The following is a 27,801-nucleotide window of genomic DNA, read 5'->3' as shown; positions in this document are numbered from 1 at the left end:
CTGTGGAGCAGTTCAACATTTTATACAACATTTTGTACTTCTCATGAACGTATGCATAAAGCACAAGTGGCATTCATCATATTTACGCTGGTCATTTACTGAAGCGTTTGCTGAATCTGAAGTATGTTATGTAAGCCATTATACAGGTACATACATGAAATATTGCTTCTGCGTTTAACCCATCCTCAGCATGAGGAGCAGTGGGCAGCTGTGAAGCACTTGGGCTTCAGTATCTTGCTCAACGACACTTCGACATGTGGAGCCTGACAATTACCATCCTTGTGGTTGAAGGATGACACGCTCTACTCACTGAGCCACAGCCTCCCCTCGAGACCCGAGATAAGAAGAGGAGATAAGATAATCACGATAAGTGCACGGTACCCCTTGTATTTTGAACTGTATTGTGGACTGGGACACTAGTTTAGGCCCATTGCCTCTGACAACTCGCATGTTCGTGTACCAAGAGCTGCTGCCCAGTTAGCGGTGGTGGTTTGATGAAGGGATTGGTCCTTTCACCTTTTACCCTGTTGCTTTCAAAAAGTCCAATAACTCCACAGTCTTGGCTATGTTCAAGCTATATCCCCGACAAAACCTGTGATCCTTCTTATGTATGTAGCAGAACATTTACAAATGGAACGAAGGCTCCAGTTTTGCTGCAGGCGCACACTATGTCTCAGCTTTGGTCACTGACTGTAGTTTCCTGTAGTTTCCTGTGATCTGTCACCGTGGCTGTACCTGTCCTTGTAGAATTTAAATCTGCATACAGCACAGTGATACATGCTGAGGTATGCCTGGCACTTAACCAATCCTGGTAGCTGACTTTTAAGCATATGTACATCTAATTTTCTCCAGAAGCCATGCAGACAAAATGAAATTTCCATACAATTTGTAAGGGAACATTTTCTCCTCCCACATTGATGTATTAAACTGCTTATTGAGTCTGATACTCTTTTTGGAAGTCTGAAAGGAAAGAATGCATTGTGACCATGAAAACACAGATGACATTACCACTATTCTGAGGGCGAAGCAGAGAGTAATGAGAAATAAAGGAGAGAAAAGAAATATTTAAATATCTCAGGACCCTGAACCCTCTGTGAAATGAGGCATTTTCTATTTTAATACCCGGCAGCGTTGTCATAACCTCTGCCCATTCAATTTATGTCAGTTAACTTCCTAAGAAGAAACACATTAACACAAAACATTTAATTGAATATCTGCTCAAATCTAATTCAGCCAGTTTGCTTGGCAGAGTGGATGGAAGTCAATATTTGCTCAGTGGTTTGGCAAAGATGTCTCTATTTCATTTGCCTTCCTTTTGGCCAAATAACAGAGCTGAAGATGAAATGGGAAGGTGAAAAACTGCCGTCAGTGGGAGACGTGATGAGTGATGCTCCATCCTCTTGATCACAGTATTAGAGAGGATTGTGGGTTGTGGATTCTGAACTGTTTCCTCATTTTCGCCCTCAGCACTGCCGCCCACTCTCAACCTAAGCAACTCCTGACACTTCTGCTCAGCCTAATGAGAGAAGGGAGGATTATGAGAGTCGAGACGAGCGATGGACGAAGAGGTGAAGTTGGGTCGAGGCAGATGGAGACAGTGTCTGCAGCTTGACAATTAATAGATGGCCATTGTAGACTCTTTAAAAAGGACTCCTACATGCTTGGATTGTGAGGTCAGCTTTTCTCTACTGAAGCTAGACTCTCATTAGACGGGACTTGAGGCTTACTACAAACACCAACCAACACACTGCTGGGAATTGTGCTGCATTCTAATGGATAGAGTAAATACCATGGCAATTAAAGGTGCAAGACATAATGTATTTTCAGAGCAACGATTCAGTGGCCAACTGCTAACAAATCAATACTTTGTTTATTCAACCAAATCTCTTTTTTTATTGGAATCTTGGAAACATGCATTATTAATTAAATGTCACAAGGGAAATACACAATCAAAATATATACATCATATAAAACAAATTCAAGGTAACTGGATGTCACGGACATGAGTCATGGTCGGGGCCATAGATTCTAAGTTAAGCACAAACCTCATTCAGATGAAGGATCAGTGAGTCAGGCAGACCAGACTGACAAACCAAACAACCCCTCCGCCCATGCACTCTCTCTGCTATTGGAATCAGTTACACATGCAAGGGATTTGGCTTGGTGATTGGTGTGTGACAATAAACAGTGCAATAGTAAAAGACATAATTTCAAAATAGAAAATATGACAATTTACAATAAAATATGATAAACAATCAAACAAATATAGAGTATGAGACAAGTATGTTATTAAAGTGACAAGTGTGTATTTAAAGAGTAGAGCTGTGCAATAATTGAATTGTTGTGCAATAATTGTAAAGAGGATGTAAGAGCCAGTGGGGGGTCCCGGGCTTTGTTTATGAACCCAACTGCAGATGGGAAGAAACTGTTCATGTGGCGTGAGGTCTTGGTCCTGATGGACCGCAGCCGCCTGACAGAGGAAGGGACTCAAACTGTTTCTGTCCAGGGTGAGAGGGGTCGGCTACAATCTTTCTTGCTCGCTTCAGGGACCTTGAAGTGAACAAGTCCTGGAGGGATGGCAGATTGCAGCCAATCACCCTCTCAGCAGAGCGAATGATGCGCTGCAGTCTGCCTTTGTCCTTGGCAGTGGCTGCAGCGTACCAGACTGTGATGGAGGAGCAGAGGATGGAATCAATGATGGCTCTGTAGAAGTGCACCATCATTGTCTTTGGCAGGTTGAATTTCTTCAGCTACCTCATCCTCTGCTGAGCCTTCTTGGTGATGGAGCTGATGTTCAGCTCCCACTTGAGGTCCTGGGTTATGATGGAGCCCAGGAAGAGGAAGGACTCCACAGCATCGACGGGGGAGTCACACAGGGCGATAAAGGGAGTCGCACAGGGTGATAGGGGCAGGTGGGGCTGCATTCTTGCGGAAATCCACAACCATCTTTACTGTCTTTAGAGCGTTCAGAATCTTCCACCTGTAGGCGGACTCATCCCCACCATGGATGAGTCCAATGAGGGTGGTGTCATCCGCAAACTTCAGGAGCTTGATGGACTGGTGACTGGAGGTGCAGCTGTTGGTGTACAGGGATATCAGAAGAGGGAAAAGAACGCAGCCTTGAGGGGAACCGGTGCGGATGGTCCAAATTTATTGGATGCAATTCAATAGCACGTATGATAGTTGAAAATAATGTTATGCAGTATGTGAAAGCTGTGAAACCATTCAGGATTTTTCATTTTTTTCCCAAAAACCTTTTGTAAAACTTTTTAAACAGTTTTTTCAAAAAGGTTTTAATGCGGAGTCTATTGTGTATGTAAGATCGTTAGTTATACTGACATAAAGTTACCACAGTGGTAATATTAACCCTCCTGTTATGTTGCGGGTAAAATTGACCCGTTTCGAAGTTTGAAAATCTAGTACTTTTTATGTATGAAACTTCTTTTGCTTGCCTTAATTAACCTTAAAACAAAAAATGGTTAATTTAATTTATATTACAAAGATGATGTTCGGGTCAATTTGACCCGGCAGTATAAGGGGTCAAGTTTAGTACATTTGTTACTCCCTCCCACCATGTTTCACCCCATTTCACACACACACACACACACACACACACACACACACACACACACACACACACACACACACACACACACACACACACACACACTCTCTCTTTCTCACTACCTCACCTGTGCGAGAAATAAAGATCCTATTTTGACTTTGACAGGAACCTTTTATTTTCCTGTGGAAAAACTCTGCCCACACTTAGCTGGGGAGGGTTGCTTGGGAGTCCTACCAACATTACACTCTGCAGATGCATACAACACAGCAGAATACTGTAGGACAACATGAGCAACAGAAACAAAAGGATGACAGCCCTGGAGGCTCTGGAGCACATCCTTGATCATGACAGTGAAATAGAGAAGGATGTGTCTGAAGATGAAGACCATCTTGAGGTCAATTCAGATTATAATGGTACTGATTATGAACCATCAGATGAGGAAACTGATATACCTGTTCCTCCAACCTAGACATTTCCGTAAAAAATTGTGAAATACAGTGATCATCCTCACCCAATACACGTCAGCCAAGACTGTTTGCCGGAAACATTATAAAGACAGTGCCAGGCCCCATCAAGTCAACTTTTGAGCTGGTCATATCAAACTCAATACAAAAAGTAATTCTAGAAATGACTAATCTAGAAGGGAGACATTTTTTGGGGGGAGAAGTGGAAGGAGCTGGATTAAACGCATTCACATGCATATGTGGGGATCCTTATCCTTGCTGGGGTCTATAAGTCAAAGGATGAATCTGCAGCCAGCCTGTGGGATGCAGAGACAGGCTGGGCCGTTTTTCAAGCCACCATGTCTCTGGAGACTTTTCACATTTCTCCAGAGTAACCCGATTTAATAATCGGGAGACAACAGCTGGCAGACGGGAGAGAGACAAGCTGGCAGCTATTAGGACAATGTGAGACAAGTGGGTAGAGGGTCTTCCCCTATACTCTATAACCCAGGTCCTAATGTCACAGTGTGTTAAAGAAGCCCAGTCTTGTTCTGTAAGCCACTGAGGTGTCTTTCCCTCTGGAGTGACCTGGTTAATGCCCTGGTTGTACGTCTCGATTACCTTGGATGTGCTTTGCATCGGAGTAAATCATCACAGACAATTTGGTTCAATGATAGTTTGTTTATTTTATCAACGTGGAACAACATACAGACAGTCCCGTTCTTTCCACCCCGACATCAAACGCACCAGTTGTATTAAACACACACCTGATGACAACAACAGTGATTTCCATAGCTATATAGACGGAGCACAGGACATTAGTATAGCGCCACCCAATGTATACACAGAGAATAACAACACCATATTTGGCTCTAACACAATGGATGAAAGGTTGGTGGCATTAAGAGGTCGCTGCCCATTTAGACAATACATGCCTTCCAAACTGACAAAATATGGCATAAAAATCTGGGCAGCATGTGATGCAAACTCCAGCTATGCATTGAACATGGCAGGTTTACACTGGAAAGCCGATTGGAGGAGCCTCAGAGAAGAATCAGGGCATGAGGGTTGTGCTCGACATGGCAGAGGGTCTCAAGGGGGCACAAGATTACGTGTGACAATTTTTTCACATCCTACAACCTGGGTCAGGAACTTCTAAAGAGAAAGCTCACAATGGTCGGGACGAACTGCTGGAGATCAAGAACAGGGCTCCCCAGTCGTCCAAGTTTGTCTTCACAGACACCACAGCCCTAGTGTCTTACAACAGGACTGACGACTCGCTGAGGCTGAGCAGGTGGCACGTCATGAACAGGTCAAAACATAGGGACGCGTGGCACGAGCAGGTAAAAGACAGGCATGAACAGGAGCAGGTTGTCAGGGAGGAACAGGGTCAATTAGCTAGAACTCAGGCAGAGAACTGTTCGTGGGCCGGTTAAATGGTAAATGGACTGTACTTGTAAAAGCGCTTTTCTAGTCTTTCCGACCACTCAAAGCGCTTTCACACTACTTGTCATCATTCACCCATTCACACACTGATGGCAGAGGCTAAGTAACACCTGCCTATCAGATTTTATCACCGTGGGCACAGCTACGGGACCAATTCTGGGGTTAAGTGTCTTGCTCAAGGACACATCGACATGCGACTAGCGTAGCCGGGGATCGAACTGCCGATCCTCTGATTGAAGGATGACCCTGCTCTCCACTTATCCACTGTCGCCCCCAAGCAGTGTGGCTAATTAGGAGCAGGTAGGGTTTGATGTGGGAATGAACTGCAGGTGAGCTGGTGGGTGTGGAGGTCGAGTCAAGGTGGGAAACACAGTTCAAAGGATTGCACTGCTGTGACACAAAATGTGTCACCATGACACCCTGGTCTCTATCAGACTTCGATGAAGAGAGTTACCGGCTTTGATATGACCACCTGTTATAATATGGTCGCAGTAACATACTTCAGTCACTACAGGACAGCTAAGCTGCCGACCACTTCATCTGCTGATGAAAACTACGAGATTTACACTTAAATGATCATCTGCACAAGGACTGCCTAGAGTGACTGACAGATCTTTGGGTTTTTATAATGTAAATAACTGACTTTCTAAATGCGTGTTTGTGATGTTGTCTGAAACCTAAAAGGTACAAAATAAAAGACATAAACCACACTATTATATTACACCTTATTATAAGCTATTACCAAATAAGGCTGTTGAACGTTATTACCTTCTAAGGTCACTTTTTAATCACATTTTTCCATTGTGCATTGTTTTTGAGATCAGAGCTGCCACACAATCAGCAACACAGCATCTGATTGGTCGACGTTTCAGGAACACAGCTTCTGATTGGTTGAGGAGTCAGGAACACAGCCTCTGATTGGTTGAAGAGTCAGGAACACCGCCTCTGATTGGTTGAAGAGTCAGGAACACAGCCTCTGATTGGTCGACATGTTAGGAACACAGTCTCTGATTGGTCGACATGTCAGGAACACGTGGAAATATGGAAAGATGGATACAAAATCACAGAAAAATATTCAATGTTGGATTTATTGTTAGAAATGTATGTTAGAAAGTCTCAAAAAGTCACTGGTGTTCAAAACTGGATTACAAAGCTTCGGAAAGTAATGTAGGCCCTCAATCGAAACTGCACCACAGTTAGCTTCTCGGCTAAAAGTAAGACTCTCGTATGCAGCCTCTCAGAGCTATTAAGTGTGTACCACATACTTCAACCTTAAGCCTACAACATAGTAGGCTACATTATTATTAGTGTAGTTGTATGCATTTTTTGTATTTGTCCTTATTGGAGCTCAAGCCAAGAGTATTTTTCCAAACTACTATGCCCGAGGGTCCCCCAATTGGGGGACGTAGTACATAAAAACTTAGAGAGTTTTGTGTTAAAAGTAACTGGCAGAGAACCCACGAAGAACGAATATAATGATGTTATAGTTCTGCAGAAACCTCAGTGTCCTGGGAACAACATGAACCAGGTCACTTCTACATGAGATAAACACATCTCCCATCAGCCAAGCAAACAAATAACAAAATATCATAAATCATAACTCAATATGACTGGAAAAGACCGGAGAAAACAGCTGCTACTGTCCGTTAGCAACGTGCTACCTACAAACATGCAGCATAAAAAAGCATGTCCACTTGACGGAGATTACGGACATATCTTCCATTTCTCTCTCCGGTAAACCAGCGCAGAGATATTCAGCTTCAAACACAAAAAAGTCACACAGCTTTCATCGAATATTGTACTCACTTTTGGTCGAATCTCAGCGAAAAAATGAAATATCTCCGTACTTCCATTACTTGGTATATCCAGCTGCATGTGCTCCGTGTGAATCCGTTCGATTCGTGTCTCTCCGACACTCCTCGGCTTCTTGGGAGGGTTGGAAGCTCAGCAAATTAGATTTCAGATCTGCCATCAGATGGGACGTTTTTGAGCTTTATTGGCTAATAGTGCTGTCAATCATCTAGCTTTTAATTTCAGGCAATTCTATTGGCTTCTACGGTTCGAAGGAGGTCTCAATAATGAAAATCAGAGAAAGGGAGGCTGAGATGCAGCCCTAAACAGAGAGAGTGGGCTGAATCTGAAGCAGTAAAATGACCATAAAAAGAGCTTAGAAAGAGCTTAAAACACTCAAAAAAAGCCCAATCTTCTGTCTTTTGATTCATTGAACACCAGGAGTGATACATAGAAGTGATATATAGTGTTTTTTAGTTTAAAAAATATTTTTTTATTCAAATATTGGAATATTTCATCAGTTTTGCAATTTTATATGCTCTATATTTTATGAATGCTTCACTGTATCTATGTATAAATATGTATAGAGAGCCTTTATCAGTTGTTATAAGAGCTGGGAATATTTTAAATCTTAGATTTCCATAATTTCCCCAAAAAAATATCCTGAAATTGTTGTTTTTCCCCAGCGAGATTTAGAATTTTCCAAGTTGTGCTGTGTTCCATCTTAATCTTATGTTAACCTGTAACATATATACTGATATTTCCATGACTCAGCACATCTCAAATATCTAATCTTTTTACACAATTTTTTTTTTTAAATAGCCCTTACAGTGCCCACGCTACACTCACTTATGTATTTCGTATCTTTTTTCGAGCTGAGGCCTGAAAATAGGCCTGTCATGCTCATACATACTATATAGTCTACACATCGACCAACCTTTGTTGGTTAACTTAATGTTACAATCCTCAAGACCCATGACCAGCTGTATTTAGCCAATAAATGTGTTTGCATCCTGTAATGGATCCATACAGTGGCTTGCATTTTTAGTGGTGGAGTCCATCTCTCCCATTTGTGATTCAAACTGCATGAGAGGTGCAGGAAACAGTTCATACTGTACATGATGCAGTAGAGAAAAAAACAATCCATACTTCTGCATTTCACATAATGCCGCAGACATTCATTTGTAATGAGTTGAGCATTACCATGTGTAGTGGTTGAATTTTGATAAGCAGCTTGTCTGATTATGCTCGAGTCTTTATTTCTTACCGTTAACTTAGTAACTTTAGCTATCTGACTAAAGGTGAGACAGTAACTCGGTAACGAACACCCACAGACCACAAAGAGATTGGAGTGGCTTCACTCCACGTAGGTTTATTTGCATCACAAACAGTACAAGAAAACCAAGTTGTCCCAGGATCAACTAACTTTACAGTACACATCACTTTAGACCTTTAGTCTGGCTGATTTAACTGTTCCTGGAGACCCTGGGGCTCATGTTTCCCTGCATCTAGGCTCCTCCATCACTTACACAGCTCCAGGTGTCTGATTAATCACCTATCTCTTTCCCAATCGTCTTCCTCTGATTCACCTCGCAGGTCACGGTGACCAGCATACATCTTTTACCCGTTCCTGCACGTGTCCACATCTGCTCCTAGATTGCTGCCTAATCCCTTGGGTATCCTCCCTGCCATCACCCAGACTTCTGTGCACCCTACGCTGACTAGCCTATTCCCCATCTGGGACAGAGCTCAGACTGCAACAAAACAGATTCAATTAAATTATACCCAACATTTTGGAACGAGTTGTGCATGGCTCCAAATCTCTGTTTCCTGTTTCCTAGACAAGCCATTTTTAGTCATCCATCACCGCCCCCCTTTAAGATTGTATTTCCTCGTCCCCTCTAAAACCGTCATCAGTGGAGACTCTACTGCTGTCTTGATGGCTGCCCTTTTCTTAACACGTAGTTCAGCACCCTGTGTCTCATACACACTCTGTGTACAAGCTGTTGTCTCTACGAAGGATCAACTTTTTCTTGATTCAAAGGGTACAATAAGTGTGTATGTAAAGTTACATTTACTGCACAAATACATTATCCTACCACTCCCCCACCCCCTTGTCAATGCACTGGAAAATGCTATAACCTCCTGCAGGTCTTCTGGTTCGTGTGAACACAGTTGGTTCTTTAGTCCCACCTAAAATAAGTAAAAAAACATAACAAATGTTTGGCTGTACTGTAATCAGATACTGCAGTGCCTCATTTTAAGGATGTTAGACTTTTCTTAAGCCAACTGTCTGCTGGATATTGCTGCTCAAATCACTGATGCAGTTAGGAGAAAAACATCAGGAAAGGTGAAATTTAAATATTTCTGGTAATACTGTGGGGAAAAAAAATCTTTTGTTACTGTGCTACTTTCACTGAACTTGTTTTTTCTAAACTTTGGTAAATTCACAAAAATATATTTGAATGAAAAGTGAGCTGCTGAGTGCCAACTCATTCCTCCTCCCTCTGCTTTTGTCTTTTTCCCTGACACTTAACACATTATGTCCTCAAGCTGTTCTGCTCTTTCTCTCTTGGCCTCTCTATCTCCGGGGAAACAGACAAACAGAACAAGAGAAGTCTTTCCTTCAGCGGTGCTACATCGACCCAACCACACACACACACACACACACACACACACACACACACACACACACACACACACACACACACACATTACAGGCTGCCACATTTTTTTAGCACATGAGAACAAAGAGCCAATACATTTGAAAGTGTCTGTCATTGAAAACAGTTTTAAATTGCCTGTTGAATAATATGGGAGCAAACCCAAATTATTCAAAACTGCAGAGACAGGGAACCATTACATCAGATGAGATTTTCAGATGAGTTTTCTTATTTGAAGAATTTGAGGCCCTTAAGCCCTTTATGCACATCACACAATTATTGTTTTTGTCATGAGTAATGCACTTAGTGTACATTGTCTATGCTCCCTAAGTACAGTTTGATCCTTGTTCTATCAGTGAGTTGGTAGAATACATTAACAAGTGGCCCAATATTTGTATATACATGTACTTGGTGGCAATAGCTTGTAGCGTTTCACCAGAGAGACATTACGAGCTACAAGTCAGCATGTGTCCATGTACAGAACATCAAACACCATGACAGAGATTTGGAGGTTTGATTTTATTCACTTTTAAAATGGACACTGGTAGTTAACACGTTTGATAGCTTGCAGCTGTAGACGCCGTCGGTGTTTTTTCGGTTCAACCAGTGACCGTATTAACTGTTGACCTTCAGCCAGATGCGTCGTGGTTTCTCGTAGTGACGGCAGCTGTTGAAAACACCAACAGAACATGTAGGCGTCCTTGTAAAAGCCTTCAATTAGATTTAAATATATACTCATCTGTGTTTATTTTCTACCAACCATTAAGTTACTATGAGCAACCACAGACGCATTCGGCTAAAAGTGACCAGTTAAAACACAGTCACCGAATAAAATGAAACCCCTGTTGTTCTGAAATGGGCGCGTTGTCGTCTGACTTCTGTAGATCTTGATTCTGCTGTTGGAATGTGGATTCTGACAACCAAATATCAGAAAAATAATATCATGTATCGAATCGTGAGATTCCCACCCCTGTGTGAGACCACAGCCAAGGTGCAGGCCACATAAAGATGATCCTATTTTTGAATAGGATCATCTTTATTGCGTGTTCTCCTACAAATGTGCAGCAACGCGTGTCAATTTCCACTCGTTACACACATACAATCTCTTCAAAATAAACTTCCGTCTTCACAGGAAACAAATTTAACTGGAAATAGAAGTGGTGTTACTTACGGGACGAATACATGAAAATTGATTTGGTTTAAAGAGAAAACCTTGAATTTGTTGCTGAAAAGCAGCTCAGAACCAAATGGATGGAGGGCGGATGATTGATGGATGAATGGATGATTGAATGGATGGTGGATACAGAGATGGATGACTGAGACAGATGGAAACTGTAAACCGTAATCGTCTGTCTCTTAGTATGCACTCATATATTTCCATGTCATGTTACACAATAACAGGACCACACACTCACATTCTCATCTCTCCTCTGTCTCAGTCCACTGCTCTCCTGTTAGACCTCTTTATCTGGCCACTTTTCAAAATCCAACACATTACAAGTAACTCTGTGCTTTATATTGTAATGTGTGATGCAATTCTGTGGAATACTCCAATTCAGCCGTGTAGCCTTTATCCATTTCTGTCACATTTGATTACTTTGCCTATAAAATCCATAAAATGGGTACTCAGACAAACGATTTAGTACAATTTGCTAGCTGAAAAAAGCATCGTTATAGGATGAAGCTAAACTCTATTGATCCCTGTGGGGACATTGGGTTGTTATACAAGTAGATACAGGATACAGCTAAAATTGCAATACACTCCACGTAAGAATAAGGCACAATGTACCATAGGACTTGAGGCCTCACAGCTTCACAAATCAGACAATGATTTCCTAAGTAATGCTTCTTCCCCTGTGAAACTGTTATGGGAGAGGGATATGTGAGAAGAGGTTTAACAACATAAATGGTACAAAAACATTGGCATATTTTGGCAGATATGAAAACGCAACTCGAGTATTACTCAGGCACTACGGAATGAAAGTGACTAATGTGAAATGAAACAGGAAGTGGCAGTTATCCCTCCGTGGCATGAATTTTTATTTTGAGGGGACAAATTATTCACCCCATTTTTTGGGAGCTTGGGGAGGTCCCTGAATAGACTTTATATTTATCACAAAATGTGTTACCACTGCACCCCACAACCAGATTTATCAGCACATAAAGGAAAATCATTGACTATCGTCCTAATTATGTATACGAGCACATCTCCACACTTTGGCCTGACATTGCCTGAACAAAAGTGGTCTAACTGCACACTGTTGCCCTGAGGTAACATACAAATCAAACATGCTTCTTTACATACTTACTATATAAAGTTATTTAATTTTTTTGAAAAAACTGCTTCGTTTAGAAACAAACACAATATTATGTTAGTCACGTTAAAATAGTGCTTATTACTAATGCAATACAAGCTGTGAGGTGGTCGGTACAGGTTGCTGATGTACGCTTGTTCACACAGATCTTCAAGAACTCCCTGGAGCTGTGTGAGGTCCCCTCCCGCTTCAAACGCTCCTCTATCATCCCGGTCCCCAAGAAACCCTTCATCCCCGGATTAAATGACTACAGGCCCGTCGCCCTGACGTCTGTGGTCACGAAATAGTTTCAAAGACTGGTGTTGATCCACCTGGAGGACATCACAGGACCCCTGCCGGACCCCCTGCAGTCAAACAGGTCAGTGGATGATGCAGTTGAGATGGGACTAAACTACATCCTGCAACACCCTGACACTGCCCAAGGATCCTGTTGGTGGACTTCAGCTCGGCATTCAACAACATCATCCCCAACATCCTCCAAACTCACACCGCTGTTATAGCTGTTATTTCTCCGTGAGATAGTGGGACCCTGATATGTCATTAACAATGGTGGATCCAGGCAAGCAGAGGGGAGCTTCTTAGAGCCAATAAGCTAACAAATCCACTGTTCTCTCTCTAACAGCAGACAAAAAAGTAAAAAAAAAAAATGTACATCTAGGAGATCAAGACAGATTTCTTTTTCTCATTAGTTGAGGAAAGTCAGTGACCAGATGTACCTGGTGGATGTGTGAGCAGGCAATTACTTGCTAATAGTCATAACAACTTCATGAGAATATAAGATGACTTTTTTTTGGTCCATTAACAAGCCTGCCTTTAGAGGTTTTGGTAAGAGGCCGGGGGTCGACCCAGAACACACTGGAGGGATTACATTTCTTGTCTGGCCTAGAAATACCTCGGGGTTCCCCAGAAAGCGCTTGAAAACGTTGGTGGGGAGAGGTAGAATAACAATAATAATAGAGGTGGAATAACCCGCAACCCCGCCCGGAATATGTGGAAGATAATGGATGGATGGATGAAACGCCAGCATACAAATATATATGTTGTATTGCAGAACCCTGTAACATACCCTAAATATGTAATCTCAATTTACTCACAACGGCTTGCTTTGTACCCTAACCAAAAATCTATTGTTAATACCAACAACTGAAATGGTTAGTCTATTAATGAACTGGTTTATGAACAGACAACTCATTGGCAACTTTTTTGATTGCTGTAGAGATGCCTTGAGATCATCGTCAACACAACACTTGTGGAATCGTTTCATCAGCAACCAACAGAGGACAGTCTGCGCTTCGTAAACTGTACGCCGTTTACATGGAACAAGTCGTAATGTACATAGTGTACGCCATAGTGTACACTGTACGGCACAGTGTATACTGTATCGCTTAGTGTACAGAGTACAGGGTAGTGTACATAGTGTACTGCTTAGTGTCCAGTGTGCGGCACAGCGTATAGTGTACTGCGTTGTGTATAATGTAGTGTACAGTGTATACGGCGCTGTGTAGTGTATGGCATTGTGTACAGAGTACAGGGCAGTGTACATAGTGTACTGTGTAGTGTACAGAGAACGGAGCAGTGTACAAAGTGTACGGTGTAGTGTACATAGTGAATAGCTTAGGTAGCATAGTATACGATGCACATAGTGTACAGAGTGCAGTTTGGCGTATATAGTGCAAAGTGCACATAGTGTACATAGTGCAGAGTGTAGTGTACTTTGTGTACATATTGTGCAGTGTAGTGTACATTGTGTAAACCATAGTGTACATAATGTACAGTATGCCGTAGTTAACATAGTGTATGGTGTAGTGTGCATAGTGTATGCTGTACATAGTATATAGCATAGTGTACATAGTGTATGGTGTAGTTTTGCAGGCTGACGTTTAAAATCGCTAAAATTAAATTCAACCCATAAGCAATATCTGATGTATAAGACAGGTTCAGTGAGGCAGAGTTTCATATTTGCGATCTGGTGAATCATTTTAAACTGTTGTAAATGAGTCATTAAAAAACAGAACAAGCAATAATTTAATTTAATTTAATGATGGTTTGTGCAGGATGCCTTGTGTCATGCTAGTGGAGATTGTAAGATGACACTTTATTGGCCGTTCACGTGACATTTTTTCTTATAGTCCATGCTCCAAACAATAAACAGAATAACATAAAAGCATAAAACAAACATTCTTGGTCAGCATAGCAACAGCAAGTACAATGGGACAGGGCCAAGCGAGGGATCAATCGGTGTTTGACTCACCCATGAGTTACCCATGAAGGTTCACAATGCTGTGATCTGTTCATGAGCCACCAACTCACACAGAGAAGAATAGAAAGGACCACATCTGGGTGGAATAAGACCAGACCATGAGCTTATTTAGGCCACTTTCAAAACTTACCCTTCATATAATTCCTTGTTATTTTTGAATTACTTTGTTCTTTTTGTAATTCGAGGTTGACTCCTCCGTGTTTGAGTAAAATGTCTACCTAGACCACTGGGCTAAAACTACAACTCAAAGGAGCCGATCTTAAATCAACATGCTCTTTATAGACCATGCTGTACCATGCTGACTCCTGCCTGACACTGAAACCAGCTTGACCAGCATCAAGGATCCATCTGCAGTTAGTAAAATATCGACCATCCTGATGGTTTATGTAGCTGTTGATGGATCTCGGATTTTTGTCCTGTAAACACGATCTTTATCTAATCACAAACTGTATATTAAAGCTTTGTTAGTTCATGGTATTGACACACTTGTTTATGACAGGCTTTAACAGTGATACAGGCCGCTTTGATGGATCTCATTTCTGTTAAACTAATGTAGACTTTATCTCCGCTAGCCACTCTGACCTTTTGAAACTCCTCTTTCAGGGATGGTGCACATTTGCAAATGGATGACTTGGCCCGGTTTCCTCCACAATTGCCGACGTTTCAATCAGGACTCACTTTGATGATTTCTTTCTTGATATATTTGTTTTATTCATTCAGTCTTTGAAATGTGTTTGAAATGAATATCCCTCTTTGTTACTTTGATCTAATTGCTCTGCCGTATTGTCTATTGTGAGAGGCAATTGTGTCATCCATTCACAGCAAAACACTTTTGTGAGTAGCCAAGCCTTAATGAGGACGAGAATGATTGAAAGACACACACACACACACACACACACACACGCGCACACACGCACACACACGCGCACACACGCACACACACACGCACACGCACACACACACACATTTACTTTCATCAGTCTTTCACATACACATTGAGACAAGTTACGTTAACTTAACACACACACACACACACACGCACGTACTATTACTGCATTTTATGTTAGCCATTTGTATTACAGTTGTTACAGTAACTGTCTGTCATGTTGAGTGTATTCAATTAAAGCCACAAAAAAGCATAATTTTCTACTTTTGTGTCTGATAACATAGTACATCAAGGATGTACTATGCCTTTGCATCCTGTGCAGTTTGGATTGGAGCCCACCATTCCACAGAATCAGCAAACTGCGTCTTTTTGGAGAAAGTCAAATGCTTACTGGATATCAGTTTCTGTATCTGTGCTGTCTTCCTGGACAAGGCATTTGATAATGTCACCCACCAGGTTAAACAAAAATTCTCACAATTATACAAATATAGCCTATCATAAAGTTTCAAGTAAACAAAGTTTGAGTACTGCATGTATTATGAATAGTCTTCTGAAGGAGAATCTGTTTTTTTTGTTTTTTTTACATGAATGAACGGCTGAGAGGTTTGTGTTTACAGTACATTGTTTGCATCTTGTAATAAATATTGATATGTTCTTTATCACTTTGCGTTTTGTCTTTTTGTTTTTTCTGTTGAGAAGATAACAGACTTTTGTGGGTTTTGAGGCACTGATGACCTTTAAATGTCATTTATAAATGTTTTGTAAAGCATAGATAGTCCTCACTTTAGATGAGTTCACACAAAATACTTAATACATGACTAGTAACTACCTGAATTAATCATGAATTGCACTATTAATACACATTTATAAAGCATATATTAACATAGTCTCTAACCATTAGTGCATATCTAAATCATTATATATACATGCATGAATAATGTACATCTAAATAAATTGTTAATCATTTACTAACACTTTATAAATGATGTTATTAATCATCTACAACTCCTTAATAATTGGTTTGTAATATATATAGTACTTCATTAAGAAATGGGGAATCATTTATAAAGTATGAAAACACAATCATGAAACACATAATAGACAAGCTTATTAATCAAGAATAAAACATGTATAACTGTTGTTATGAATTATATACTAATGAGTGTTAATGTAGGAACAACGCTTTATAAATGATGAATTAAGTGTTTACTCACACTTAACTAATGCTTCATAGTGTGTAGTTATTATAGTGTTACCCAATAATATATTGACATGTTTTAGTCTTATATAACAGCAATGAATATATTAGGGTTGAGTCAATATTTTTGTTTGATGACACATTAGACTGTGAATGCCAACCAACACTGACATGATAAATAATGAAAAAGATCCTTCTGATTCTTATTGAGTGAACACATGAAACAGAATTGTCAACTGAACAGATCTACTGTCAGTATTTCTTTTTGGAAACATATTAGAAGATATTTTATAAAACACCTTAGTGCGCAGTAGGATTCTTCTTTTCGTTTAAATCAAGGCTGAAAACGTTTGTTTTTCGCTGCCTTTTAGGAAATCATTTCTTACACTGTTATTTTCGTGTCCTGTAGCTGTCTTATTCTGTTTTAGCCTGGCTTTCTGTTCTTTTCTCTGGACTCTTGAATTAATGTTGTATTCAAATGTCCTTTTATAATGTGTCTTTTGCACCTTTGATATTTTATGTGAAGTGCTTTGAACCTTCGTGGTGCTGAAATGTGCCGTATAAATAAACTTGCCTTTCTTCAAGATGAGGTCAAAATGCATTATCGGAAATATCCTCCATATACCTTCTGCAACTCCACTTTTTCTTGAATGGCATTAGAAATAGATTTACTTACAATTTATTCATATTCCTTAGCTTCGTACCTTTCAAAGGAGACCAGATTTATGCACATACACCTTATGGTTGAGGAGCTATTCCTAATTCATTTTGGTATGTTATTTTAGGCCTTTTTTGTTTTTGTTGCTGCTGTTGCATCCTTATGATGCAAATTCAAAAAATCCACCACTGTTTTTACTGAATTTCGTTATGTATCCCTGTGTTGTGACATTAAATGATCCCTGAATTCTTGAACCCTAAAGAACCCAATATCACTCTAATGCTAGAATATATAATACAAGGATTCGACATGAATATGCAGCATGTACAACTCACCTATTGTATTGTTGGCTTTGTACGTCTGGTGTTAAGACCTCCTATTTCAGTGTTGACATAGACCCAAAAGCTGTCTGTGGGTCGAGGAATTCTAGTTAATGCGCTAGTTAAACTAGTGGCTGGCTGCTGCACCGATTGTGAGAGATGGCTGGCATCAGTTGGTGATTTTCATTTTTGCTGTTCAATATTTTTCCCATTTCATTTGTTATTCTAAGGCTTTGATTGCTAATGTCCCTAATGTGAATGCCTTCATACAAAGGCAGCATTGGGCTTCATACGAGCTTCCCTCTGACTCCTTGGATTAAACACAGTATTCTCCATCGTCATTGGGCGAATTTAAACTTCCCCATCGCAGCAAAGTGAATCTAAGTCTAAATCTAGCTAAATGTAAAACCTAAATCGTAGATGCTGGTAGGGTAAAATGAGAGTCAATATGGCGATAGTGACACGCTTCATGGATGTGCTCGAGTAAATTACGACTAAAATAATTGCCAGTCTGGGTTATGTAGCTAACTTTTTCATCAAATCAATATTCTTCTTGAATATCTTTCTCAACCTAAGAAACAGTAAGAACAATTAAAAAAAAACTTTAAACAACCCCAAGGAACTTTAATTTTGTGTTGATTTTGGCAGTCCCTATAGGCAACAGTGGCTCAGCAGTAGAGCAGGGTCGAGGATAGGCGGCTAGACACTTGTTCCTCAAGGCTGGTCCTCAGGTGTGTGAATGTTGTATGAATGTTAGTTAGTCCTGATGGGCAGGTGGCACCTTGCATGGTAGCTCCTGTCATCAGTGTATGAATGGGTGAATGATGACATGTAGTGTCAAAGACGGAAGACTAGAAAAGCGCTATACAGTCCATTTACCATTTCCCAAAAAGTGGTGGTGTTTCTTTTTTCCAGTGCCTCCCCTTCCCTCCGGCAGGCCAAGCAATATGCCCAAGGCCTCCAGTGTTGGCTACCAGCGAGGAGCTCCTGTCTCTCCCCAGAGTAACAATAAGAAATGAGTAAGAATTCTTCTTCCACTACTGGTCAATCAATAACATACAATTCATTGTTTTAGCTTTTCATAAATGCAATTGGGATTGGGGTTAATTGTACTCTGCATTTGATGTCTGCCAATAAATAATCCAAGTTATTCACCAGTGTTGTGAAGCACGGGATTTTCTGAGCTGAGTATAAAATCATTTGTCACAATGTGCGTAACAAAAGTTAACACTAAACACAATCAGATAGAACGCCAGATGAATGAGTCAACAGCTCTGCACACTGATGACACCATGTCAAGCACATACATACACACACCAACACACTAACCCCAAAATCTCACACACACACACACACACACACAGACACACATATGGCTTATTATCACATGATCATACACCTGTGTTTGTTGTTGCAAAGCAGACCTGTGCTTTGTTGTTGGATGATATTTTGTTGCATCCAAATGTGTTCTCGCTGCTGTCAGAGCTGTCTCATTTGTAAAGCAAATGGTCTTCAAAGAAGCTGATGAGCAGTGTGATGAACGACATTGTCCCACAAAATTGCTGAGTGATAAAATATGCCAGAAACAGATAAGGTGTGTGTGTGTGTGTGTGTGTGTGTGTGTGTGTGTGTGTGTGTGTGTGTGTGTGTGTGTGTGTGTGTGTGTGTGTGTGTGTGTGTGTGTGGGGGGGGGCGAGTGTCATCGCATCTGTGCTAAGAGGAGACAGTGTTAAACAAGTGAACCTTGATAGTTTATAACCAAAGCCAATAAAGATTTTATCATTAAGTAGACTTGTTTTTCCACTGCCATATTTCTGAAATGTATTCATTTATGAACAGTATGTGATCAGAATTACAGCCGATATTGGCTCTTTCATACCAGCCGGTGGGACCATCTTCCTTTCATAAGACGGCTATGATGCAGGCTGATTGATTACACTTTAATTCTAGCATTAATCAGGAGCAGACTGCTTGTCTATGGGAACACATTAACCTAATGCAACACCGTGATGTGATTGAGTATGTACGCATATACAATTATTAAGTGAGCGAGCCCAAAGGCCTTATAAAGTCTGCCCAACTGAGAAAAAGAGCAGAACCTTTTATAGACTGCATCCAAGTCAGGCGGCAACCTTCGGTTCTGCAGAATGAAACCAATGCAGAAGTGCATTTTGCATTCTCTCTGCTGACCAGCAGTGGGTGACTCGTACGGTTGCGAAAATAAGTCTGGTTGTATAGAAGTCTATGAGAAAATGACTCTACTTCTCACTTGATTTATTACCTCAGTAAACATTAAAAGGGTAAACCAAATTACTATGCATTATGGGGAATATAGGATCAGGACAAAATGTCAGCAAATAAAAAAAGAATGCTAATTTTCCAGCAAAAAAGTTGTTTCAACATAAGACGAGGCAAGTTTATTTGTATAGCACATTTCAACAACAAGGTAATTCAAAGTGCTTCGCATAAAACCATTAAAAGCATCAAAACATAAGGAAAAATAAAAGGAGATTTAAAAACAATTAAGACCATTCATTGAAACATTAAAAACAGTCATTAAAACACTATAAAGCAGTGTAAGAAAAAAAAATACAGTAGTCTCAGCAGACCTGCAGCCTTCTGGGACTTTGTTCCAGATATGTGGAGCAGAAGAACTGAACACTGCTTCTCCATGTTTAGTTCTGACTCTGGGAACAGAAAGTAGACCAGTCCCAGACCACCTGAGGGGTCAGGATGGTTCATAAGGTAGCAGCAGATCAGAGATGGATTTTGGCCCTAAACCATTCAGTGCTTTATAAACCAACAGCAGGATTTGAAAGTCAATTATTTGTTGGACAGGAAGCCAATTGAACAATTGAACATTCAGTAAGTCCCTAAGAGTTTTAGCGTAACGTAGTCTAGCTGCAAATCACATCAAGCTCAACTGCAGCATCAGACTAGTGGATGTGACGGTGTATAGATCCATACTCTGCACCAGTAATTACAATCAAAGGAGGCCATTGGTCAGTACACTAGATATTGAAAATACTAAAGTTAACTTTCGTAATAAACTGACACCAATAATCCATTTACAGCCTCTGACTATTTACAGATCTTCTTCTACAGCGCAGACTGAATAACAGCCTCAGCACTGAAACTTTCACTTTGTCTTTTCCCCCCAAAAATCCAGCAAATTTATTTTTAACTACATCAACTAGATGAGGAGATAGATATCAACCTCATGTCTATGTGTTAACTACAGTGCTGGTTAGCCTAGCTTAGCACAAAGACTGGAAACGGGAGAGGAACAGCTAGCCTGGCTCTGTTCAACATTCAATAACACACCTCTAAAGCTTATTGATGAACATGCTGTATCTTGGGTTTTTTGTACATGTAATTTGTATACAAACAGAAATGTTAAAATTACAATTACAGGTTTTGTGGAGTTTTGAGTGGGAACTATTTATTGGTGAAATAATAAACTAGTCTTTTTAAACCTCCGCATGACCTTTGAAAGAGACCCGTCTTTGTCCATCCCACATGACACACACCTTACCGCATTGCTCCACCACAACCAGTCATGTGATAATGTGATGATGAACAAAAATGAGGGTCTAACTTTTGCGGTTGGCCGAAAAAAAGTACATCGTCCCTACAGCACTCAATGGGCTTCTAAAAGAGATTAGCCCATATTTCAGAAATTTTCTTGCTTTGAATGGGAGCTGCCTTTGCAAAATGACAGGAGGCCAGGGGTTAGTTAATAATCATAGAACAGACTTTCTTGGCTTGAGACCCCCTTTCTTGTTTTTAATAAACAAACACTATTGAATTGACTTTGCCCCGGCTATCATTCAAGACTCTACCAGTACGTATTACTAGCTCTTACATGAAAATTGACGGTCACCATGTTTACACTATCATTCACTTTGTAACAGAGAGCAACGCTCAGGGAGGGAAAGGTTGGCAATGCCTTAATCACAAAATAGACATATGTCCAACATTAGGCTAGTAAACAGGAGATTGACTTTGCTGCTTTTTGTAACACACTCAATGTTGATTCAACGTCAAAGAATGCTGACAGCACCAAAAATGAAGAGACTGAACTAAACTCAGCACAACCATCTGGTTTGATACTAGAACTTCTTTTAACACCTGAGAGAAGATTGTTTGGTTTGTTAAATAATTAATCAAACCTGCGATGGGCATTTATTTTCAACAAAAAAAAAGTGCATGAAATGAGCGGAAACTGTACATCAACTTTGAACAAGGAAGACTATTAAAAAACAACACTTTGCAGGACACAAGTAAAAAGTGACATGTCCACAGTTTGAAGCCTAAGGCCGCTCACCAAGCATTGGTATTTGATAAGTTGGTTTGGATATAGACCAAAACAGACAAGGATATGCATTTGTTTCTTTTTATTCTACTATAAATTGGGTGATTGCATAGGTGCAGATGTTCACATGTTTACCAGTGCATGTTACGATAATGTTTTAGCCTGCATGCACAGCTCCTCCACCGCTGTTTGTTTCTGTTGAAAATGATGATGCTGCTCTCTGGCATTTTCAATTTTAATGGAACATGATAACGGAAAGTGTTTTAGAGCCATATTAGAGTCTAAAAGTATCTCTGCTGACTTCAATTTTGCTATTCTCTTTTCAAATATGTCTCCTGTGAGCCCCCCAAATTCAGGGAGGAGGCAAGCTTAAGTCCTCTTCCAGTCAGAAGTTTGATCAGCGATTTGGTCCCCGGCCCCTCAAGTGGATGTGTCCTTGGGCAAGACACCCCAAAATGCTCCTTTAGGCTGTGCCTTTGGTGTATATGGTTAGTTAGTCCTGTTGGGCAGGCGGCACCTTGCACGGTCATCAGTGAATGACATGTAGTGTAAAGCACTTTGAGTGGTCAGAAGATTAGAAAGGCGCTATGCAAGTACAAGTCCATTTACTTTCCCCCCCCCTGCCTCCTTTCTAGTCTTTATGCTAAGCTAGGATAACCATTACCTGCTTAACACTCCTGAGACTGACAGCCATCTTCTCATTTCAATCTCAGAAAGACAGAATAAGCCTATTCCCCAAAATGCCAAATCATTACTTTAAACAGAGCCATCAGCTGTTGTCCAACACATACCCTGTCCTGTCAGGTCACAGATTGAAGGAAATTGCTAGGTGGAATCAGATGACCAGTCAAAATGAGCCAGCTGCAATCGAACACACATCCTGTGCACACTGCAGCTCACAGAGGAAGATGTCTTTTTTCATTTTATGGCCTTTTCCCCTATCTACAAATCCTAATATATACTGTACATCAAAATCTCTTAGATGGGGAAAACAAAGCACTGCAGTGCATTAATGTATTATTAACACAAACACAGAAGAACAGAGAGGGTAGAAGGAGAGGGAAAAAAAATCCATGGTGGTTGGAGCGGGGAGTGTGGTACATGTGGGCCATGTTAATGAAGGAGCATTTATCACCATTAGCTCAGTGATGGACACTGGCGCAACTGTCCTTCCCCATGGAAGGAAGACTCCAACACAAGGTCTTAAGTGAAGAGAGGAGATGGAAAAGGGGGAGGAGGAGGAGGAGGAGGGATGAAGTAAAACTGAACATGCTGTCGCTCTTCACAGTAAGTATTATCTTTCAATAATCAGAGACACACGTCAGGAGGGGAGCTGCCTGGCACACAACCCCTATCGGTGTCTCCTTGGAGTCATCACACACACACACACACACACACACACACACACACACACACACAGTGGCACAAAGGGAAACTTTGCTTTAAATATGCAGTAGGTGCATATAGGAAAGGAGCCCTCAGAGAAGAAGAAGAGAAGAGGGCTGAGGATTAAGGTAGTGATGGTCAGTGGAGAAGTAGAGTATAAGGAAACATCCCTCCTCAATAATCTCATCCAAGCCTTTCGACATTATGGTGGCCATTTTTTCTGTTATAGATATTAGTTGCATATAGCTTTTTAGCAAGCTTTGTAGGACCACAATTCATGATCCCACCTACAAAGCTCTGATTGGTTGACTGTTATTCTGTTACTTAACAAAATACACTTTTGAAACAGCTGTTAAAGAGCACAACACCAGAACAAACTAAAGATGTCTGCGATGATTTAGAGTTCTGGAACCAGCCCCCTTCAATTCCCTCTGCCGAAAACCATCTTGAACATGTTCAAAAGACCATTTCAGGCATTGACCCTGAAGCTCACAAACACAGACAAATATAACTAGTTTTCATGATGTAAAAAGTTGTAGCTGTAATTTAACGACAACTGCGACTGAAGTCGTCAGGGTCTCAGGGTTACCTCAATTTGGGATTGGAGGCTACAAAGTTAGAGCAGAAAGCTTGGGCGCAGAGTTTAACAGCTGTGGGCGTTTATCCAACACCTTTTGCCCTCTGTAATGTTCAGAAATTTCTCAAACAGAGAGGAAGAAGGCCATAGTGGAGAAGAAGGCCACTGAGGAGAAGAAGCAGCAGCCCCCCCCTTTGCACTCTTTGTTCCATCAGCAAGCAGGGCAGGAGTCAGCAGGTCCAGGTCAAAATCAAAAGTATTTAATATTGTTAACAGAAGCCAAAACAATCACAAACCAAATTACACTACCGATAGTCAAATATTTCAAGAAATATGAGACCCCGTTCATACCACAGGACAGATTGATGTATCTGCCCCATGGTACGAAGGAAGTCTGATTCTCTCAGGGGACAAACAGCTCCTTTGCCCCCCCAGAGTTACATTCCTCAACCTATCGATCAGCTCCACGATTGGCTGAAGTCCAATGGGCTCCTCCTTGGATCCTGACCCATTGTCCTGGGCAGACACCTCTGTGAACTACCCTCCTCCCCCGCAGATTGACACCTTCTGACATTCCTCAAACCCCCATCACAGACTCAATATACATTCAATGACCACACTCCTTGGTTTAACACTTCCTAAGTAAACACACTGTGACACATAATATCCAGCACTAGGAATGCTTTAAAACTTAAAATTCCTCACAATTCCCCCCTAACTCACTCTTCAGAGTGAGTTTATTAAACAGTTGTATCTATCATGCATCATCTACTCATAACTGGTTGCCCTGTATATTTGCTTCACTAAGTGTTAATTAATCTCTGCAGGGGTCCACTTGAACATCTGCATCAACAATACATGAGACAAATACATTTAAAAGCATTTCTAACAGTTATAGTGTAGCATTTCTGAAATAAGTACAAGCTATCGAGGGAAAAGGATCATTCCTTACACATAGGTGTCATCATGATGTGTAAGCAGAATAGGTGTTACAATTGACATGTTAAAAACAGTAGACAACACATTGTGCCTCTGAGGCCACATAGTTCTCGGTGTTTCATCGTCATCCAATGGTGGTGAATTGAGTCTGACTTGCTGCCGGTCCGACATGTCCTTCCACACCATTCCTGGGCCTCGTACCAGAATGTCTTAAACAACTCAGATTGTGTGGGAGACAGAAACAGAGACAACAGCAGTATTTCTTCCAATAAACTCTCATTCTACCATTAGAACATTTCCACTTCTATCCCTTCTCTAAATCATACTTCCTCTAACCTTCAACTTCCTAAATCCTTCAATTTCATTTGAATACATGTGCTATGTGGGCGTGAGTGGTGTTTGTCTAATTTCCAATGTGTGTATTGCATGTACAAGTTTGTCATCTAAAAAATCTAAAGTTAACTCACCCTCTGTGTTGTAATGTGTGCTCGTCGTTGGTCCATCACCAGGGTCCACTCCGCTTGCCTGCTGCCCCTCCTCAGTCTGATGGCTGATTGTCAATCCCTCCCACCACTCCTTGCTCCATGGAGAATGAGCAGCCTCTTCTCCAATGTCCCAGCGGCCACATTTATGGCAACCAAAGTCTCCAGTTGGTGTGTGTCAAAGTCTCAAAGTCTCTGCCCCTCTTTCAGCTTCCTCTCTCATGACCTGATACATTATCAGCTGGGCATCCTAGTGCCTGTGCTGACTAAACTTCTCTGTCCATCTCACACAACTTTCTTGTGTGATGTTTTCCAGGCTCATAGATGGCGGAAAGCCTTCAGTCAGGGCAGACACTGTAGATCTTGAATGAGTCTCGTTTGTCTTCTTCATCCTCGAGTGTTGAGTGGTGGGTGTCGTTCATGATGTTTGTGCCTGGGGGGCGTATGGCAGCAAAGCGGAGTCCCCAGATCAGGATCCCCCCGACCATGTACCTCAACTAAAAAACAAACAAAACAAAACAAAAACTTCCCAAAGATCAGCAGTAAACGTTAGAATACATCTTCGCTAATCTATAGTTGAGTACAACGTTGTCTCATGTAAAGATAAAATTTACAATCCAATTCTTAGATGTGTGTGTGTGTGTGTGTGTGTGTGTGTGTGTGTGTGTGACACCCTCCTTTCTGCTCCTGCATTCCTTTCTCTCCACATATCATATGCTTTCCAGTCCACTTTAAACATTTCTTTCTTTCCCTCTTGGACATCATTTCATTTTTATCTGCTTCACCTTTTTCTCTGCTCCAAGCACACTCCAAGTTGATCCAATTTTTCGTAGGCCAAAACTTAAAATTGATAAATCAAAAAAACTGAAAAATGATAGATTATAGAATTAAAAATGAAATCATAAAACAATGAAAATTCAAAAATAAGAAATCACTCTAGAATCACTCTATTGTAATTTCCTTTCTGATCCACTGGATAACATACATTTTGTAGTTCTATGTAATTGCCCCTAGGGTTTCTGGGTAATGGAGTTTTCTGTAACTATCAAGCAATTACTCCTCCTGTCCGCTAGTTGGCGGAGTTGTTTCTTTTCTTCTTCTACGTTTTTAGAAAGACATGGGCTTTGTAGCTAACACAACAGGCTAGGCTAGCGGCGACCACATGGCTGCAGCTAGCACAAAAGCTAGGCTAAACAAACCTCCTCTGGGCTATCCCAAGAGGCCATGCTGCCACAGGCATGAATTCGTGCCAACACAACAGGCCATGCTACCACGACCATGAGCCTGCAGCTCACACAAAAGGCTATGTCAACCTCCTCCAATTAATCACGCTATCAATTGTTCTTTTACTTCAATAGCCTGCCAAATCCACACACTCTATTTCACTAGACCGGACCTTGGCCTTTCACCAACGTACCAGTTATTTCTCATAATCTCCTCTATTATCTAAATATATAAGGTTAGACACCAGAGCCTGCAGCCTCCAGTACAACCAATTAATTCACGTCTTACTCAATCACCATGTATTCTACTCTATATTATCTAAGCCACTCAGTAGCCTTATTTATAATACTATACTCTCTTTTATCACGTGATGTAAACAACACAGCGACACTCTCAGAGAATACAACACCAGCAAACCACACTTCAGCAATCAGTATTCTCTCCCATCACGGGTGGAGAATAGACTGACTCGTTAGCGTGACTTCGCTCTGAAAAGAAAACACGATACTAAACTACAAATCCCCAATGTACTTTCCCCTGTTCCACCCCGGAATTCAGTCTCCTTAGACTCAAGTCAAAACCAGCGAACTACCACCCGAGAATCCCCCCCCCCTTTTTGCGGGCAGAGTTACGGCGAATCCTCGTTGGCTTAGCTTCGCTAGTCTCAGCCAATATTTCGTCTGTTACTAATTCGTTCCCACCCAGTACATAAGCCCCCGCATTGTTAAACACAGAACGCCAGTATAGGACTACTCAGAGATCGTCACCTGTTGAGCGTAATCTATCCGCAATTCACTGTTAATCGTTTAATCAATCGGTGCTTTTAAGCCCCAGGCTTTTTCCTCGGCGATCGCTCCGTTCTCTTGACGGACGTCCCGGTATATTTTCTCTCGTCCAGCTCGGTGTCTGGACGGTATTTACAAACACAATATCACACTCAAATAGTTGACGGCCGCCTCGGAACAGATTCTCTCGTCCAGCTCGGTGTCTGGACGGTATTTACAAACATGCATCACACTCAAATTTGTAATCAGTTTGTAAGTGTGTTTCCGCACTCAATACAGTCTCATCACTTTAGATTTCAAGTTATTATACTTCACCGGCCTCCTGCAGCTTCTCCCAGCAGCCAGTTCTCAGAGACGCAGACTGTCGGACACCTCCGCGAAAAGTGTCCACCGATCCACGTCCCCTCAGCCCTCTCCCAGTTCTTCCAAGAAATCACGTCGGGGTCACCAAATTGTAATGTTCAGAAATTTCTCAAACAGAGAGGAAGAAGGCCATAGTGGAGAAGAAGGCCACTGAGGAGAAGAAGCAGCAGCCCCTCCCTTTGCAC

At 41.2% G+C, this 27,801-nt stretch overlaps 1 pseudogene; it reads left to right on the top strand.

Moving 5' to 3' along the window:
• The first annotated feature begins 3,003 nt into the window (after nt 1-3,003).
• On the top strand, nt 3,004-12,510 carry LOC137875803 (piggyBac transposable element-derived protein 4-like; annotated as a pseudogene).
• Nucleotides 12,511-27,801: the final 15,291 nt, after the last annotated feature.

Source organism: Cebidichthys violaceus, unplaced genomic scaffold, assembly GCF_023349555.1.
Source record: "Cebidichthys violaceus isolate CVI_PGR_0920_01 unplaced genomic scaffold, fCebVio1.0.p SCAF_2, whole genome shotgun sequence".
Lineage (NCBI taxonomy): Eukaryota > Metazoa > Chordata > Actinopteri > Perciformes > Stichaeidae > Cebidichthys > Cebidichthys violaceus.
This window is presented reverse-complemented; position numbering and strand designations above follow the sequence as displayed.